At 38.8% G+C, this 18,048-nt stretch overlaps 1 protein-coding gene and 1 pseudogene across 1 annotated transcript in view; both read right to left on the reverse strand.

Annotated features, from left to right (window-relative positions):
* Positions 1-18,048, reverse strand: part of LOC122123338 (zinc finger protein 157-like) — a 537,300-nt gene that overhangs the window by 116,657 nt on the left and 402,595 nt on the right. The window lies entirely within an intron of this gene.
* Positions 3,417-18,048, reverse strand: part of LOC122123282 — a 39,950-nt pseudogene continuing 25,318 nt past the window's right edge.

The following is an 18,048-nucleotide window of genomic DNA, read 5'->3' on the forward strand; positions in this document are numbered from 1 at the left end:
GCCTGAACCTTGAAAAAGCAGCAGATCATATATCTCAGGAAGAATGGAAGAAAAAGGCATACGAAAAGAAGAAAGAGCAAAATACCTAAGATATAGCAAAAGGTGTGTTATTATCCAGGTTGAATCCCTGCAGGAAATGGAGAAGTGATGCAGCTAATTCTGGGGGTGTGCTACCTATAGCGTGGAGTGACCAATATCAGATATCTGACCCTGAAGCTGCATAATGTCTAAGCTTAAATTATCAAAGGACCAGATTCCTCAAATATGTCAATGGATAGTGGTCCAAGTCATATTTCCATCATATTTAAGAAGAACAACACAGATGTACTGACCATTAGCCTGACACATCATTTTTAACCACATCGTTAGCAGGTCCACCTGATTATCAACATATATCATTGCTGTTTCCAAATCATAAAACATATCACAATCTTTTTATCTACTCCACCTGCATCCCAGGGCACCAGAAATTTATCAAGCTAAAGAATTAACATGTTGTGCTGTATATATGGTTTGCATAAGGTTCACAGCAGAAGTAGTAGCACTAGCAAGAAGAGTTGGGGTACAATAAGGTTGGCAACCAATATTCCCAAAAATTGGCAGCAATGGCTAAGAGGCCTCTAAAGCTCAATAGCAAACAGAGACCCAAACTTAATCTACCATCATTGTTCTATCAACTAAACAGGCAACATAAGTTAAGGTAATTGAATAGTAATCTCAGAGGATTTATAAGGTTAGTGAAACTACAATTGTTCCTTCAAGAGGCATGAAACAACAGCCCATCTTGAAAATAATACGCAGCTCAACTACCAGCGTGTACAGATACATAACACAAGCTTGCACTGTAAGTGATCAAGGAATCATGAAACAAAACAGGTCTCTGAAGCAGAGGTATGGAATCAAGACAGGTATTCATGCAAATAGGCCTCAAGGCAGCATCCAGTCTACAATGTCAGGGTGAGCTTGTCCACACAGGCTGACAAACATGAGGTCCAGTAAGTTACCACTGATCACGTCACTCCTCTGAAAGCAGTCCTGCAGTGAATATTGGGATGCTCCTAACACCAGAACAGTGGACAAGAAGTGAAATCCACAGGCCCTCCATGGGGGTGGATCATTACCAACAAAGGAATCTCTAGGAATACTGGAACCCAAGTGGGAAGCACCACATCTCCTGACAAATGAATTCTACAAGTGCTATGCATAAGCTCACATATTTCCATTCATTCACCTTTTCTTCCAGAGGAAGACAGAGCCATAATCTATCCCTGAATACCTTTCCATACTGGTACCTTCTACCTCAGGATCTACAACACTCAATAATTGAGATCAATGCAAGAAGAGGACATAATATTTGTATAACAAATAGTGAGACAAGTCTTTGAGCAATGAACAATTCAAAAATAATATAGGAAGTAAATTCTATTTATACTAGTACAATAAACATAATACTTAGAAATGAGTGTTTGAAAAATGTAACCTTGAACAATGAAAACTATGTGACACAGTTAGTTTAGGAAGCAGCCATTTTTACCTGATCCTTATCTCCTTGCCTCTCAGGAACTTACTTTTAACTTTTACAGAAAGAAAGAATTCTTTTTGCTTCATATTTTATAGGTGCTCCAATGTTGCCGTCTATACATCCAAATGTGCCTCATTATCTCCATTTTCATGAGGAATAACTCAGGTCCACTAAAAGAGGCATGGAGAACCTATGCACTGGAGGACTGAATATCAGGCATGAATATTTCCTACACAATCATTCCCAGTCATGATGTGGGGAAAGGATCATCAACAATCACAACAAATCATTCAGAGACAGCTTAGGATGTCTGATATGAGGGAGAGAGGCAAAAGGTTTATTCCACAGTGTAATGGACATAGTCTGGGAAGACAAGTCTGAGGACCCCTAGATATGTAGCCTACAGTTGCTTCCAGAAACTTCTAGGATCAGAGAAGAGGTAGAAAATCAAAACAAAATGGGGTATGCAAAACAGAAAAGTAAAAACAGACTGGTTTGGAGCAAGTGATCAAGCTTCACATGAATATAGACCTACCCTAAACTATACCTCCACCCATATTCAACCTAATCTTCCTAGACAACCATTTTTTGAAGTCTTGGGAAGGAGTACCATTTTCTAAGAAACCCTGGGAGGAAACTTTTCACTAGTTCACTGAAGCAATTGATAAAAAGTAGAGCATAGCAAATGCTCACAGACAGTGCCCATGCTCTGAGTTCAAGCCACAGGACCAACAACAAAACCAGGGAAAAATACTTTTTAAGGAAAGGAAAACTTCAGACACAAATAACCAAAAACTCCTTGAAATTTCATAGATGGAATTTGGGAGTTTCTGGGAAAGTAATGAGGAGAGTTTGACAAATCAATTTAATTCAAAGATTATAAAGTATGTCTACTTTAAAATCCTGCTATCTTATTTCAGTATATATATATATATATATATATATATATATATATTAGAGCAGGGGGAAATGATCCCAGAATCAATCGGTTAAATGGCTGTAAATATCTGATTGTGTGACTTGAACCCTTGGCCTGAACACTAACCCTGATCCCTTCAGATCAAGGTGAGCTCTACACCAATTGAGCAACAAGGCCACTTCCATTTTTCTGGTGGTTTAATGGAGAGAAAGCTCATGAACTTTCCTGCTCGAGCTGGCTTTGGACCAGCATCCTTAGATCTCAACCTCCTGAGTCCCTAGGATTACAGGCATGAGCCACTGGCACATAGGTACAAATATGCTTTTAATGTGAGAAGGGAGATATTCAAAATTTTAAGGCAAAAGGGACGTAATTTATATGTACCAGATCACACATTTTTAACAATAATAAAAACAAAACCATGGGGTCTCATAACTTCAATTACATTAATAGAACTAAGAATTAAAAGTCCAAAATATCTAATGCTCCTAATACATTTCTTTCTTTTGGTTGATCTTACAAAGTTTCAGGAGGTAAACTGATTTTTCAAGGAGAAACTCACCTTAGTTCCCGTAGATGGGAGAGAGAGTTCCCCATGCATCCATGCACATTTAGGACCAAGTGTCTGGAGCCAGTGAAAACCCTGTAGCAGGCCCACTTCCTCTAGGTGAATGCATCCCATTATGGGAATTGTAGTTTCTATCAGGACACAGATCATTTGAAAGTGTGTTTGCAGGAAAGGGAAGAAAAGAGGCCAATGCCTCCTTGCTCACTGTTGGTGTTTTTAGTTTGCAAATTCGGGTTTCTTTCCTTTTGCCTTGCTGCTGGACTTGCTCTTAAGTACAGTTTTGCATTCCATGGTCAGAGCCAAGAGGTAGAAGCCCAGCTTGTCTTCTTGGGAGGTGTAACTTGAAGCCATCTGAGGATCCTAGGGAGAGTCTTTCCCCAGTCTGGGTTTGATGATATCTTATGGGCTCATAGGTTTGTGCTGCCATTAGCACTTGTTCCTCCAGGAACCAGAAACTGGCTGACAAAACTCTGGTCCTCTAGACAAGGAGAGTCAGGAGTTGTGCGCTTATACTCCTGAACCTAGAGATTCTGGTACATACCCATGTGACTTTATAAACTTGCTTTTTGAGAATTGGAGCCAATGAATCTTAAACATTCCTTGAAAATGTCTTATATAAACATATTCATCCTCTTTTAACCCTCTGCACTTCCTATGGCTTTTGAAACTTTCAAAATGTTGCTCCTACAGATATACTTTACATGTCTGTTCTGACACATTACAATTTTTCCACTGATATAATTAGCCTATTCTCCATCGCTTAAAATAAGTGAGACTGTCGGGGCAAGTGATTCAGTAGTAGAGTGCTTGCCTGCATGAATAAGTCCCAGGTTTGATTCCTCAGAACCACATAAGTAAAAAAAAGCTTGCAGTGCACTGTGGCTCAACTTGTAGAGTGCTAGCTCTGAGTTTAGGAGCTGAAGAACAGTTCCCAGACTCAGAGTTCAGGCCCCATGTCCGACCAAAAAAAAAAAAGAGAGACTTCCTGTGTATGTGTTCCTAATCAATTGATAAAATAGAATTTGAATACAATACAATGCCCTAGATATGTGTGTGCTTGTCCTGATTCTTGAACTCAAGGTCTGGAAAATGACCATGAAATTATTTGGTTCAATGATAATGTTGTACACGTAAGCCACATCTCGACATCCAGCTACTTTGGGTACTTTATTGGAGATAAGTGTCTCAGACATCCGTTTACCCATGGATTTATTTTGTGATCCTTGTAGGGATCCTTCATGTGTATCCCAGGGACCACAAGCAGGCACAGGACAAAGATTATTATAGAGTTTACTAGAAGGACTATATTTCCTAGGAGACAGAGCACATGCATCTGTCTTTCTTCAGGTAGCCAGAGGAGCTGGGGAGCAGGAAGTTAGGTAGGTGCATGCTCAGGTAGGTGTGGGTAGAGAGAGGGGTGGTCAGCAGTATGGAGGAAAAATCTAGGTCTGGGAGGAGCTCAGGTCTGGGTGGACCTGAGGAGCAAAAGAGGGGATAATACTAACTTTCTTCAGATCTCAGCCTACTAAGTAGCTAAGATTACAGCCATTAGACATGAGAGCCCAGTTACAATGTCCTCTTTGAAATTCAGATTATATCCTAAAAAATAATATGAAATAGAAAACTTGAAAATTTTAAGGCAAGATATTCAGTCGCTAATATGGATATGGACAGTTCAAATCCCAGAATAAACAGAAAATACCCAACCTTGAAAGTTGTAACACTCCTCATCTTAAATATTGTGAATGTGAACACTTAGCCTATAATAAATTCTCTTTAAGTTTCTCAAAGTAAGAAAACATTCTTGTGAATTAGAAAAACCCAGTACTAATGTGCAAACACTGCTTTTAAAGGATTCATATCGTCGTTCCTATCAAAAACACCTTACTGAAGTAAACAGAATTGATTTTCTCTTTTTGTGAATGTCACTGCAAAGTTCATGCATTTTATATTAACAATTACCATTGTGGGTAAGTGTAAGAAAAACCAGAATCCTGGATCAAAGAATTTCCTGTGTAATCAACCAACAAGTATAAGCAAAAGCACATACCTATATAAGTTCTTTTACATTTTATGGATCTACATTTTGGAGTGTATTTTCTGTTAATATTGTTTAGTAATACATAAGACTTCACTCTTCTGTGGATTTGTCTTTAGTGGAGACTTTAATGCTCTACTTGATTCAGGAATGTTTCTTCTCCCATAAGAAGGCTTTATGCTTTTCCAGCCCACCTATCATGTTCTGACCAGAAACTTCTAGGGTAAAATCACACAGATTCTTTTCTGACTCTCTCATCTGGCTTCTCTCCAAGCCATGGTTCCAGAATCTTTACTTGTTGTCTAAAGCAAGAAAGAATGAAAGGATCTCTGATGAGATTCTTTTATTTCTCACTCTGTTTGACATTCCATGTTATGAACCTAATTGTGTCCAAGACTGAAAAACAGAAAAAAAAAAAGATTCATCTTTAGGAACATGTTTCTAAAAAAGCTAAAGATGGCTTGTAGATTTAGCAGATGATCAAATCTTGCCTTCTAAGTTAAGTGCAGAATTGCTTTAGTTTGCTTCTCATTTTTTAATTTGACCACAATGTTGCCTCACTTTTTTGGGATTCAATGACACCTAGGAGGTAAGTTCTCATGGATGGTAAAGGTTGCCTAGAATCTTGTCAGACATCACATCCACAAAAATAACATTAGACTATCCTAATGAAGTTTTAATGGATTTGCTGAAAAAGTGTGGTCAAACATAATTTTGACTGCTGTACAGGACTGAGTGTGTTATAAGTAGTTCAATTAATCTCTGTTAATACTCTTGGACTTCTTTGTGGTATTTGTCTTTCTTGAAACTTAGTCCATATTTGATGGTATTTATAGAAATCTTTGTTTTTCCCTAAGTTATGTACAAGTGTAGAAGTACTGGACAATATTTCTGTGTAATTCTATATTCAGTTCTTTTTAGGACTTTTTGTCCCATCTTTGATAGTTTTACATACCGGAGAGAAATGCACCAAGTTCACATTGTTGTCACATCTTTCCTAGATTTTGTTAGACTTTGGAAGGATTTTTGTTGTTTTGTTTAAAACTATGGCCACACTAACATGTATAAAATGGTTATTTTATTGTACTTTTGATTGGAACTTTTCTCATGACTATTGATACTACTTTTATATTTTAATCTTCACAATAAATTTTTTTAAGAATGCAAAAACAAGAGAAACACAGAGTAAGTTCTCCAGTGGATGTAGGTAGCAGTTAGTGCAGGGAGGGTGAGCAGACATGGTAAAGGAGAGGAATATGGTTTGATAAAAGTCTATTTGTGTATGTGTGTCTATGTGTGTGGTTGTGTGTTGTGTTTATCAATGAAACTTGCTGACTTTGGGTTTTTTTTGTTTTCATTTGCTCATTTCATCTTGTTTTTGTTGCTCTTGTTTGACATTCCTAGGGCTAGAATTCAGGGCTTGAAAACTGTTTCTGAAATTCATTATGCTGAAGGCTACCACTCTACCATTTCAGCTACAGCACCAGTGCTTCTAGAGGTATTTGGGTGCTGTTGTTGTTTATTAGGTACTGAGATATCAAACTTAGTGCTCCATGCATGCTACGCAAGCACTTTATCACTAATCCACATTGCCAGCCCCAACCACACTGTTTTAAGGAGACACGGCTGCGAGTGTGGCTCAATGGTAGAGTGCTTGCCTTGCATACATGAGGCACTGGGTTCCATTCCTCAGCACCACATCAGCAGAAAATTCATTGTGACTTATCACCAATGAAATGCCAGAAAACTAGAAGTGACATTCTGGCTGGAAGTGGTAGCATGCCAGCCTTCAGTGAAAAGCATAGGGAATATACCAGGCCCTCCCTGAGTTTAAACCCCACAGCTAACAATTGAAAGAAAAAAGAAACAATCCCAAACAAAAACCTAATTACTGTCTCATTGCTTTTGTTCTTCTACTTTTCTTTGTAGTTGTAACTGTATACTTCCTGTCATTCCATTTTCTACTGTCTTCCTTTCACTTGAGGGGTTGAACCTTCAGACTTGCACATGGAAAGTGGATACTACATACCAACCTATTCTTTCTTCTTTTAACATAAAAAGTCTGTTTATAGGACAGGGAAGTTAGCTAAGTGGTACAGTGCTTGTATCGCAGGAAAGAGGAGCTGGGTTCTATTCCTCAGGTTCTCATACACAGAAAAAGCCAGAAGTGGTGCTGTGGCTCAAGTGGTAGAGTTCTACCCTTGAGCAAATGCAGGTCAGGGACAGCACCTGACCCCTGGGTTCAAGCTTAAAGACCAGCAAAACAAAAAGTCTGCTCATTTAAATTAATCAATGCTTCCTCTGGAATTTAAAAGACAAACTTACAAGTGACATAAGTTCACTTTGAATAGTATTGTCCTCCTTTCCAGAGAGTTCATGGACCGCACACAGAACTCTGCTGTCATTTATAAACTAGCTGTTGTACAACATTAAGCATCAACACATACATTTCTGTTATTATTTTGAACACAATGGGATTTGTAAGGGTTGGTAAAAATAAGTGAAGAAAACCCTTCTTTTTTACCTATTTGTTGTGATAGTAATGGATCTATTTTCCTGTACACTCAAGTCCCACACTTGTCATTGAAGTTCTCTCTGAACTATTTTCAATTTCTTTTCTTCTTAGGGCACATACATTCATACACATCCTGAAGAATTTTTACTAGTTCATCTAACAATGTTTTACTACCAATTCTCCTAGTCCACAAGTAATTGTATCATCTACATAGGACAAGACTATTACATTAGGCCACTGACTTCTCTGATAGGTCCGTGTGTCAACAGTCAGCACTACAGGAAACACGTGTGCACCTTGGCCCACGCTGCAGGTGCCATACTGTGCTGGTGGTGGACTGATGGGTAGCACATACCCTGCTCTGGGCTTCTCACTCCTGTCCCAAGGGGCTTGCCAGGTTTGCCTATTGCATGAAGATTTTGGCACTGCCCTCCTCTCCTCAGCTGGCTCCTTACCAAACTTTTCTTTCCTGTGCCTTCCATTTTGAGTTCTGGCCTAGACCATGAGCCTAACCAACTTCCACCGCATCAGATGAAGTCTGCACATCAAACTTTTGGTAACAAACATTTAAGTTAGAATGCACATATAAAGTTTTGGCTGGGTTTTGCTCAGACTTCATAATCAAGTGAGACAAAAGATGGTTGGCTTTGGATGCTCCAGGTAGTCATCTACTCAAAGTACTGAGACCTCTATAACAGGGACTTCATACAAGGGTGTAAGTGATCCAGAAAAATGAAAGAGAATTTTAAAAGAACTTCTCAATTCATTGAGCAAACAGAAAAATATGTACACTTAATGTTAAGCTAATTATTGGAGGAATAATGACCTAGAGCTGGACAAACATGAAGATATAAGTGCTCAAGGTAAAGCAAGGGGGCCTTGGGTGGTGCCTGAGGATCTAGTGAAAATCCTATGATAGCCTTGTTCAGTACCCACTATGCTCAGTATCCCTGCTTCTTTCCCTTGCAGTCACTCTGAGGTGCATCATTCCAGGTTAACCTGAGGAAGAAACAAGGGTTCGCCTAACAACTTGTTCTCTCATTAGCATGGAGATTGCTTGGGAATTGGAGGTTCTTGGTTAACTATTTAGATCTCTGGAGAACAGACTCTTCTGGGTCCTGACTTTGAGTCATATTAACTGCCCCTGCTGATGATATCAGAATTTTCTCTAAAATAAATATGACTTTATTTGTATACTTTATCCAGCAACATTCACTGAATGGCTATTGAAAATAATCTAATTTAGAGCTGAAATCTTCATACAAAGGCAGAACTCTTAAAAAGCCTAATTTTGAAAAGGGCTACAGGATGAACTGTGTGGTAGGACTCTTGACATTCTGAAAACTTGTGTAAATTAACCCACTCTTATTGATTATGTCTAGGGTGAATATGTACCCATCATGGCTGACCACTTCTCTTCTGAGGACATAGCTTTTAGAATGAGCTGAAACTGAATAACCTGTCATTCACCCCTGTGAGTGGCCTTGAAATAAAGTGCAATCAGAAAGGGTAAAACAACAAAAATGCTTAAACACATCTGAACAGCTCAGACTGAAAAGAGTTTTTCTCCTACATCTATGTACACACAGCACGAGACCACAGTCTTCTCGTTCAAATATAATGATATTCTGGGACCTTAAATCACCACTACTTGATTCCTTCTTTTCATATGATACTGTTTCAAGTATACGGAAATATTTGACCACATTTTATATGTTGAGTTCTTTCTTTGAAGGTCTCATTCCGCACTATACAGACGTAGACCACATTTCCTGCATAGTAACTTGAACCTCTGCAAGGACCTATGAACTAGTCAGAAACATAAAGGTAAGTGTATGTGAATTCACATGACAAAAGATACAAAACTATTCCTGACATTCTATCATTACCCTGGCTTATAAGACATTTGAAAATCAACTTCAATTGAGCACAATGACTATACCCTATGGAGGACTTTAGGCTTATACAAGAATGGTAACTTTTCTGCACGAGGGCCAAAAATCCATTTTACAAAATATCTTCCCTGGCCTTGGAGTGCTTTCTACTCAGGGCCTGGGTACTGTCCCTGGTCTTCGGTAATAAAGGGACAAAATTGTTGACAGTCTATCAACTTGATTCACGGCACTACTTGTAAGAAATTTGATGATAATGGGCCATAACACTCTCACAGCAAATCCTACCTCGTTTGTCTTTCAATTGTGATCTTTAAACTTCATACTCTTTAGCAAGTAAGAATTCTGATGTGAAGCACCAGTGCCCTGTTAGATCAGGAGATCTTAATTACTTGATCCAAGCAGGACTCATGGTGTCCACACTACAGGATGCAGGTCCTTTTGCAATCACTTGGTAAAGAATTGTTTACTTATCATTCTGTAAACCATATCCAAATTCTTCCACTAAATATTTGGAAGAATGTATTGTTTACACAGATCATATTATTGGTCCTCAGGTTGAATTCAGGGGCCAAAATTTGTGAGGCTTCCTTTACCTTCTATACCAGATGCCCTTTTGTATCACTGATTTTTCACCTTAGGGTCTTGCTTCTCTGCCTGGTCCTTTCCACACACTAATTTTATAATTACCTTTCATAGGTAGTAAAAAAAAGATAGGCACATATGACCAGAGCCATGCTTTTATTGGCTAACATACCATTTTCATGAAGATTTTGCATGGGATAGCCTACTAATACTATTAATTTCAGCTTCCTGAGTAGCTAGGATTCCACACATGAGGGAGTTTAATTGCTCATTTTTAATTACTGGTCTTAAATTAAAAGAAGGAAAGAGTATTTTACCCATTCAGTGAGTATTAAGTCCCTTAAATTCTGAGTTCAAACAAAGTGTTGGCCAAATGATAATAACAAAAATAATACAAAACATTAATATTATCATCAGGCATACTTTAAATGAATGTGGTATGTTGGTTCATAATTTGAGCTATATAACAGGCCTAGGTAGGACTCCAGTCTGTGAACCATCCCTTCTCAGAAAGCATAGTTTGTAAACATGAGAGAATGAGCGATTTCCAAATTGATGGTGTGTGTGTGTGTGTGTGTGTGTGTGTGTGTGTGTGTGTGTGTGTGTGTGTGTGTGTGGTACAAGTAGGAAGGCCAAAGGCACACACAGGTGCCTCCCAATCCCCCTATTTATTTTTACTAGGCCTCTGTAGATAAGTAGAAGTGTTGGGCTGGGAAGTTGGTTCAATGTTAGAGCACTTGCCTTTCATGCATGAGGTCCAGGGATCAATTCGCCAGCACCACAAAAACAAAAAGAAAAAGAAAGCTGGAAGTGGCCCTGTGGCTCAAGTGGTAGAGTGCTAGCCTTGAGCTGAAGAGCTGATGGACAGCACCCTTGCCCAGAGTTCAGGCCACAAGACTGGACCTCCCCACCGCACCCCCTCAAAAAAAAAAAGCAGAAGGGTAAATAGTGTGAGGGAAGAGGTTAAGGGAGCAACTAGCTAAATCTTACAATGTGAAGTCCACTGTCCTTATCTTGTAAATGGAATCATAGGCAAGATTTAAGGATTCTTTTTTTATTGTGAAAATACTGTAAAGAGGAGTTTTATTTTTGAACAATTGAAATACTGAAATTGTTGAAGCCACAAGCCTCCTGTTCCCAGAGGGAGATTTCTTCAGGACAGCCCACAGGGCTCATGCTTTGATTCCTAGCTTTTATGGAGGCCAAGATGAGAGAATCTCCATTGAAGCCAGCTCCCGCTGGCTTCAACTCAGTTCCTGAGTTCAACACCTGATATTGGAACAAAAAAAATTCCTTCATGAAAGTGTGAAAGTAGAGCTCTTCATGTAACCAAACAGCTCTGGACATATGTAGAATGATTGGCTTATATAGGATCTGGAGTCTTGGTCTTGGTTTACTAATTAAGCACTTTCTGATGTAACAGACATTTTTTCTAAATGCTTCCAAGATATCTTTAATTGCATAACTATACAATGGCATCTATCTTGGCTCCAGAAATTCTAATGTTAGGTCAACTTTTGTGTTTCTGTAAAAGAAGACAGTATATTTGTTGGAAGCCACATTATGGAAGATGGAATACTGGAGTCTATTACACAGCTAACAGTCTGCAAGCAGCCTGTTGTAACAAAGACTTGCAGTCCACAAATACACTTAGACAGCTTGGAAACAGAACAGAAAGGAAAAAAAAGAATAATAACTACACCAAGAAACCAATCAGCACCAAGAGAGTGATGAATTGGGACACTAGGATGACCAGAGACAAGCCAGGAGACAGGACACAGGACATGATCACAGAGACATGTGGCATGGCATCTAGTGTCACTGCTGCTCCAGCCTAAATAGGGCCTAAGCAGGAGGCAGGGCTACAGGAAATTCCCAGTTCCACAAACTGAACTAACAGATTGAGTAACATATCAGACAAATGTCCATGCCTGCTTCCAGGGATCCAGCCACACCCATCATTTGGGAGGCAAGTGATGGATGGGGCATTTCCTTCCCCCTGCATGAAGACAAGATGCCACACCTCACTGTCCACCATGTGGCCAATAAGGCACCAGCCACACCTGACCTCCTTACTTAATATTACTGAATATTAAATCAATTTATAAAATGATACATCCTCTTTATCGTTTTGTAAACAATTCAAGAATTTGCTTTTTGTAAAAGCCATTTTTCTTGAGCCACACCTCTGAAAGAATAATTCTCCCATTCACCAAAAATTAAACATTCTTCTTTTGAATAGTTTATTTCTTACTTCTTCCTCATTCTTTCCCTTCCTCTTTCCCTTTCTCACTTCCCTCCTTCCTTCTTTTTTTCCTCTAAGGCCTAGAAGTGATGCTGTAGCTCAAGTGGCAGATAGTATTTATTTCAATTTTTGTGAGATTAATATCTTTGTGTGCTTGATTATTTCCACTAATGTCATATCTTACATTGGCCATCTATGAGATAACACAGTTGCGACACACCATTCACACTGGTGTTTTATTATAGCTCACTCAGCAGAACAACTAAATGGGCTAAGAGTGAATCAATCACCAGTGATTGTTCATCACCAGTGATTAATTAAATAAAACAGCAAGCACTGAAGATATTTTGAAGTTTTCCCCCAAGTCAAAATGCTGAGACTCTTGTCTTTATAAATCCACCATATTTTTATAATATATATTTTATTGTAAAGATACTGTACAAATTGGTTATACAATTATATGAATTAGGTCATGAATACATTTCCTATCGAGCATTGTTACCCCTCCGAGAAAAAATTTACTACTATGTATGTACTGCAATAAGGACTAATATCTTCCAGTAGATCTTCCATTCAATAACTGAATGTTAGTCATTTGTACAGTAATGCTGGATCACACAAATAGAGGAGGACTTAAGGGAGCAATAGAAAAAAAGTTGCTCTCATGTTCTTGCCTCCAATCATAACAGTCTTCACTCAACTATTGTTCCCCTAACCATGTTGGAGATGATCTGAATCCAGTCCCAAAGGGAAAGACCTCATATTTCTTAGAAGAGATTATCAAATTACCCTAATATACCATTCCTTATTATAAAAGATGCAAGTTAATAACTTCAATCTCTGAATTACTTGTTATAACTGGTCATTTCCACATGTTTGGATAATATTGAATGACACCATCCCCACTCAACACGATGAAAATGTGAGAAATGTTGGCTCAAAAAGAGTTGAAGAGTGAAGAATGGTTTTCCATCACACCTAGCTTATCTCTGCGATGAAGGATTTCTCTGTATAATTTACACAGGTTTTCTGACAAAGATTTTCCTACAATGGGTTTCTTTCCTGGGTGAATGTTCTAATACTTGCTGAGGGTTGTCTTCTGGTTGAAAGACTTCCTCTCATGTTTATATTTACAGAGATTCTGTCATGTGTCCAGGTCTCTAATACCTGTTCAGATTTGACTCCTGGCAAAATGTTTTCTATACTCATAATTTCTTACCTGTCTATGCTCTCACCTATGCTGAGGACTCAGTTCTGATTGAAAGTCATTTCACGTATGATCTATGCACTACTTTCTTTTCTCCTATGTGAGTCAGTTCTCTGATGAACATGAGGTATTCCTTTCTGATCAAAGGATTTCCACATTTGTAATATTTTTAAGATTACTCTGCTGTGTGTCCTATGAACTTGGATCCATGAATACTTGGTAAAGGACTTTCCACAATTGTTACATTTGTATTTTCTCACCTGTGTCTGTTCTCTGATGCAAACTGAGTTAGGACTGTTTCTTGAAAACCTTTCCATTAATTTTTGCTACATAGGATTTCTCTCCTCTTTGAGTGTGAGGTTGTGTGTTTGTGTGTGTGTGTGTGTCTGTGTGTTTTGTGTGTTCTATGATGAACCCTGAGTTGTATCTTGTAGTTAGAGGACTCCACATGTGCTATATCATAAGGTCTCTATCCTGTATAGGTTCTGTATTGCAATTTTAATTTTCTTACAGATCAAAGACTTTCCCATTTGGTACAATCCTAAGTTATTTCATTTGTGTGAATCAACTTATGTGTGTTAAGCTATGACCTCCAGGTCTTTCCACACTGGTTGCATTCATAAGGTTTCTCTCCTTGTGTTCTGTGATGGATGTTATGGTGTGCCTTCCAGGTGAAAGAATTTCCATGCCTGCTATATACATAACATTTCTCTCTGGTGGGGTTTTTTCTGATGGACAGAAAGGTGTATGTTTTGGGTGAAAGACTTTCCACATAGCTTACATTCATAAAATTTCTCTCTTGTGTGTGCTCCCTGATGGACAGTAACTTGGAGCTCTTGGCTGAAATATTTTCCACACATATGACATTCATAAGGTTTCGTTCCTGTGTTTGTTTTCTGATGGACAGTAAGGTTTGATTTCTTGGTGAAAGACTTTCCACACATGTTACATTCATAAGGTTTCTCTCGTGTGTGTTCTCTGGTGGACAGTAAAGTGTAGCTTCTGGGTGAAAGACTTTCCACACACGTTATATTCATAAGGTTTCTTTCCTGTGTGTGTTCTCTGGTGGACAGTAAGGTTTGACTTCCAGGTAAAAGACCTTTCACACATGTTACATTCATAAGGTTTCTTTCCTGTGTGTGTTCTCTGGTGTACAGTAAGGTGTGCCTTCTGGGTGAAAGACTTTCCACACACGTTACATTCATAAGGTTTCTTTCCAGTGTGTGTTCTCTGGTGGACAGTAAGGTGTGCCTTCTGGGTGAAAGACTTTCCACACACGTTACATTCATAAGGTTTCTTTCCTGTGTGTGTTCTCTGGTGGACAGTAAGGTTTGACTTCTTGGTGAAAGAATTTCCACACACGTTACATTCATAAGGTTTCTTTCCAGTGTGTGTTCTCTGGTGGACAGTAAGGTGTGCCTTCTGGGTGAAAGACTTTCCACACACGTTACATTCATAAGGTTTCTTTCCTGTGTGTGTTCTCTGGTGGACAGTAAGGTTTGGCTTCTTGGTGAAAGAATTTCCACACATGTTACATTCATAAGGTTTCTTTCCTGTGTGTGTTCTCTGGTGGACAGTAAGGCTTGATTTCCAGGCAAAAGACATTTTACACATGTTACATTCAAAAGGTTTCTCGCCTGTGTGTCTTTTCTGGTGGACAGTAAGCTCTGACTTCTGGATGAAAGACTTTCCACACATGTTACATTCATAAGGTTTCTTTCCAGTGTGTGTTCTCTGGTGGACAGTAAGGTGTGCCTTCTGGGTGAAAGACTTTCCACACACGTTACATTCATAAGGTTTCTTTCCAGTGTGTGTTCTCTGGTGGACAGTAAGGTGTGCCTTCTGGGTGAAAGACTTTCCACACACGTTACATTCATAAGGTTTCTTTCCTGTGTGTGTTCTCTGGTGGACAGTAAGGTTTGACTTCTTGGTGAAAGAATTTCCACACACGTTACATTCATAAGGTTTCTTTCCAGTGTGTGTTCTCTGGTGGACAGTAAGGTGTGCCTTCTGGGTGAAAGACTTTCCACACACGTTACATTCATAAGGTTTCTTTCCTGTGTGTGTTCTCTGGTGGACAGTAAGGTTTGGCTTCTTGGTGAAAGAATTTCCACACATGTTACATTCATAAGGTTTCTTTCCTGTGTGTGTTCTCTGGTGGACAGTAAGGCTTGATTTCCAGGCAAAAGACATTTTACACATGTTACATTCAAAAGGTTTCTCGCCTGTGTGTCTTTTCTGGTGGACAGTAAGCTCTGACTTCTGGATGAAAGACTTTCCACACATGTTACATTCATAAGGTTTCTTTCCTGTGTGTATTCTCTGATGGACAGTGAGAGTTGACTTCTGGGTGAAAGACTTAACACACATGTTACATTCAAAAGGTTTTTCTTTTGTGTGTGTTCTCTGGTGGACAGTAAGCTTTGATTTCTGGGTGAAAGACTTACCACAGATGTTACATTCAAAACGTTTCTCTCTAGTATGTGTTCTCTGGTGGATAGTAAGGCATGCCTTTTTGGCGAAAGACTTTCCACACATGTTACATTCATAAGTTTTCTCTTCTGTGTGTGTTCTCTCATGGATAGTGAGGTTTGACTTCCAGGTGAAAGACTTTCCACAAATGTTACATTCATAAGGATTCTTTCTTGTGTGCGTTCTCTGGTGGAGAGTTAGGTTTGACTTCAAGGTAAAAGACATTTCACACATGTTACATTCAAAAACATTCTCATTTTGGTGTCTTCTCTCATGGACAGTAAGATATGCCTTACTGGTGAAAATCTTTCCACACATTTTACTTTCATATGGTTTCTTTCCTGTGTATGTTCTCTGAGGGACAATAGGGTGTGTCTTCTCGGTGAAAGACCTTTTATATTGTTTATATTCTTCAACTATAGAAGACAAATGAGGACTATATACAGCACACATCTTACCAGGTTCACTGAAAACACTCATGTTCTGATTCCCAGTGACCTTTTCTGTCCTCATTCCTAAGGAGTTCACATTATTCTTAATCAGTTCTGACTTCTGTTTTGAGCTCAAATTAAAACTTTTTATAAGTCTCACTTTTTCCTCCCCTGGGTTACTATTCATGACTGCTACTTCAGAGAGATATTTATTGTGACTTTCCTGACAGGTGCTAATCACATCCTCCATTTGTGGGACATCTAAAATGCATAACAGAAAAATAGACAAAAACATAAATGAAGTCCATAAATTCCTTACTGTAAAGGTATTTTCTCACATTTTAAGTGTTACAAGATTTTCAAATATCAAAGCATTGTTTTCTGCAGAATATAAACTTTTCTCTGCAACATACTAACTATGAATGTAGTACTGACATTTTACAATGGAAAATAATGTTTTTCTGTATTTCAGATTTTTCTATTTTTTTCTAGGAAATATTTACTCAAATTGTTCATCTACATACTCTTAATGCTTCCATTCTGAATGTCACTCTATGCCCAGCACAACTCATAAGCTATTGTCCTGATGAGAGAATAGCAGCACTACCATTCTCCTATTTTCCTCCTACCTGCATAATACTAGTTTAAAAGAAAATGAGATCTCCTTTTGTACATGTCCTATTGTCTTTTTCTCTTAAACAATGACTTCTCTACAGACAAGGAGAGTTGCTAATATTAACTACAATGGCACACCAAATTCAGTTTGTCCCCAGTGAATTCTGGATTGACAAGAATACTATTGCTCTGTACGGCTCAAGATAAACAGATCAACTGGGCTCTGGACCCATCATTAGCATTGTAGATGCTTTAACTCACCTGTGAAATTCTTGTCTGAGGCTTCTCTTATCCATGGTTCTGAACCTTGCTCCAGCCTCACAATCAATTCTGGTTTAGGTACACAGAGCCCTATGAATAAGAAACAGTGGAGAACAATTTGTCGTGCTGGGTCATCATTAACATAAGGTCGCAGACATCCTGTTCACAAGGTTGCTCCTAAATGTGGTTCCTCAATTGTTGTTGTGGGGGCAGTCTTGTTGTGGGACCTGAACTCTGGTCCTGGGCACTGTCCGGCAGATCTTCAGCTCAAGACTAACACTGTATCACATGAGCCATAATGCCAATTCCGGCTTTTATTTTCTGCTTATGTGCTGCTGAAGAATTGAACACAGGGACTCATGCATGGAAGGCAATTCCTCTACCACTGAGCCAACTTCCAAACCCATGGTTTCTCAATTCTTAACTGCTCCATTGTGGAGTAGAATCCACCTTTGGGTTTATTTTGCCAACTGCATGGCTTGAACTCAGCTCTTTTGCTAAAAGCTAGCATTCTACTAGTTTGAGTCTTCACTACGTTTCTAGTTTTTGAATGGTTAATTGGAGATAGTCTCATGGTCAATTTTTTACAGCTGCTGGTTTCAAACTGAAACCTTCAGATGTCAGCCTCCGGAGTATCTAGGATTTGTAGCTTGAACCACTAAACCCTGTATCAGGTTTGGTTTACAAATACATACTTTCACCTACTGATTTCCAGAGCATACTGTCAGTAGTAATGTATGTTCTATTCTAGAATCTAGATCCACCTATAATAATTACC

This window comes from Dipodomys spectabilis, unplaced genomic scaffold (assembly GCF_019054845.1).
Source record: "Dipodomys spectabilis isolate Male_0828 unplaced genomic scaffold, ASM1905484v1 ptg000227l, whole genome shotgun sequence".
Classification (NCBI taxonomy): Eukaryota; Metazoa; Chordata; class Mammalia; order Rodentia; family Heteromyidae; genus Dipodomys; species Dipodomys spectabilis.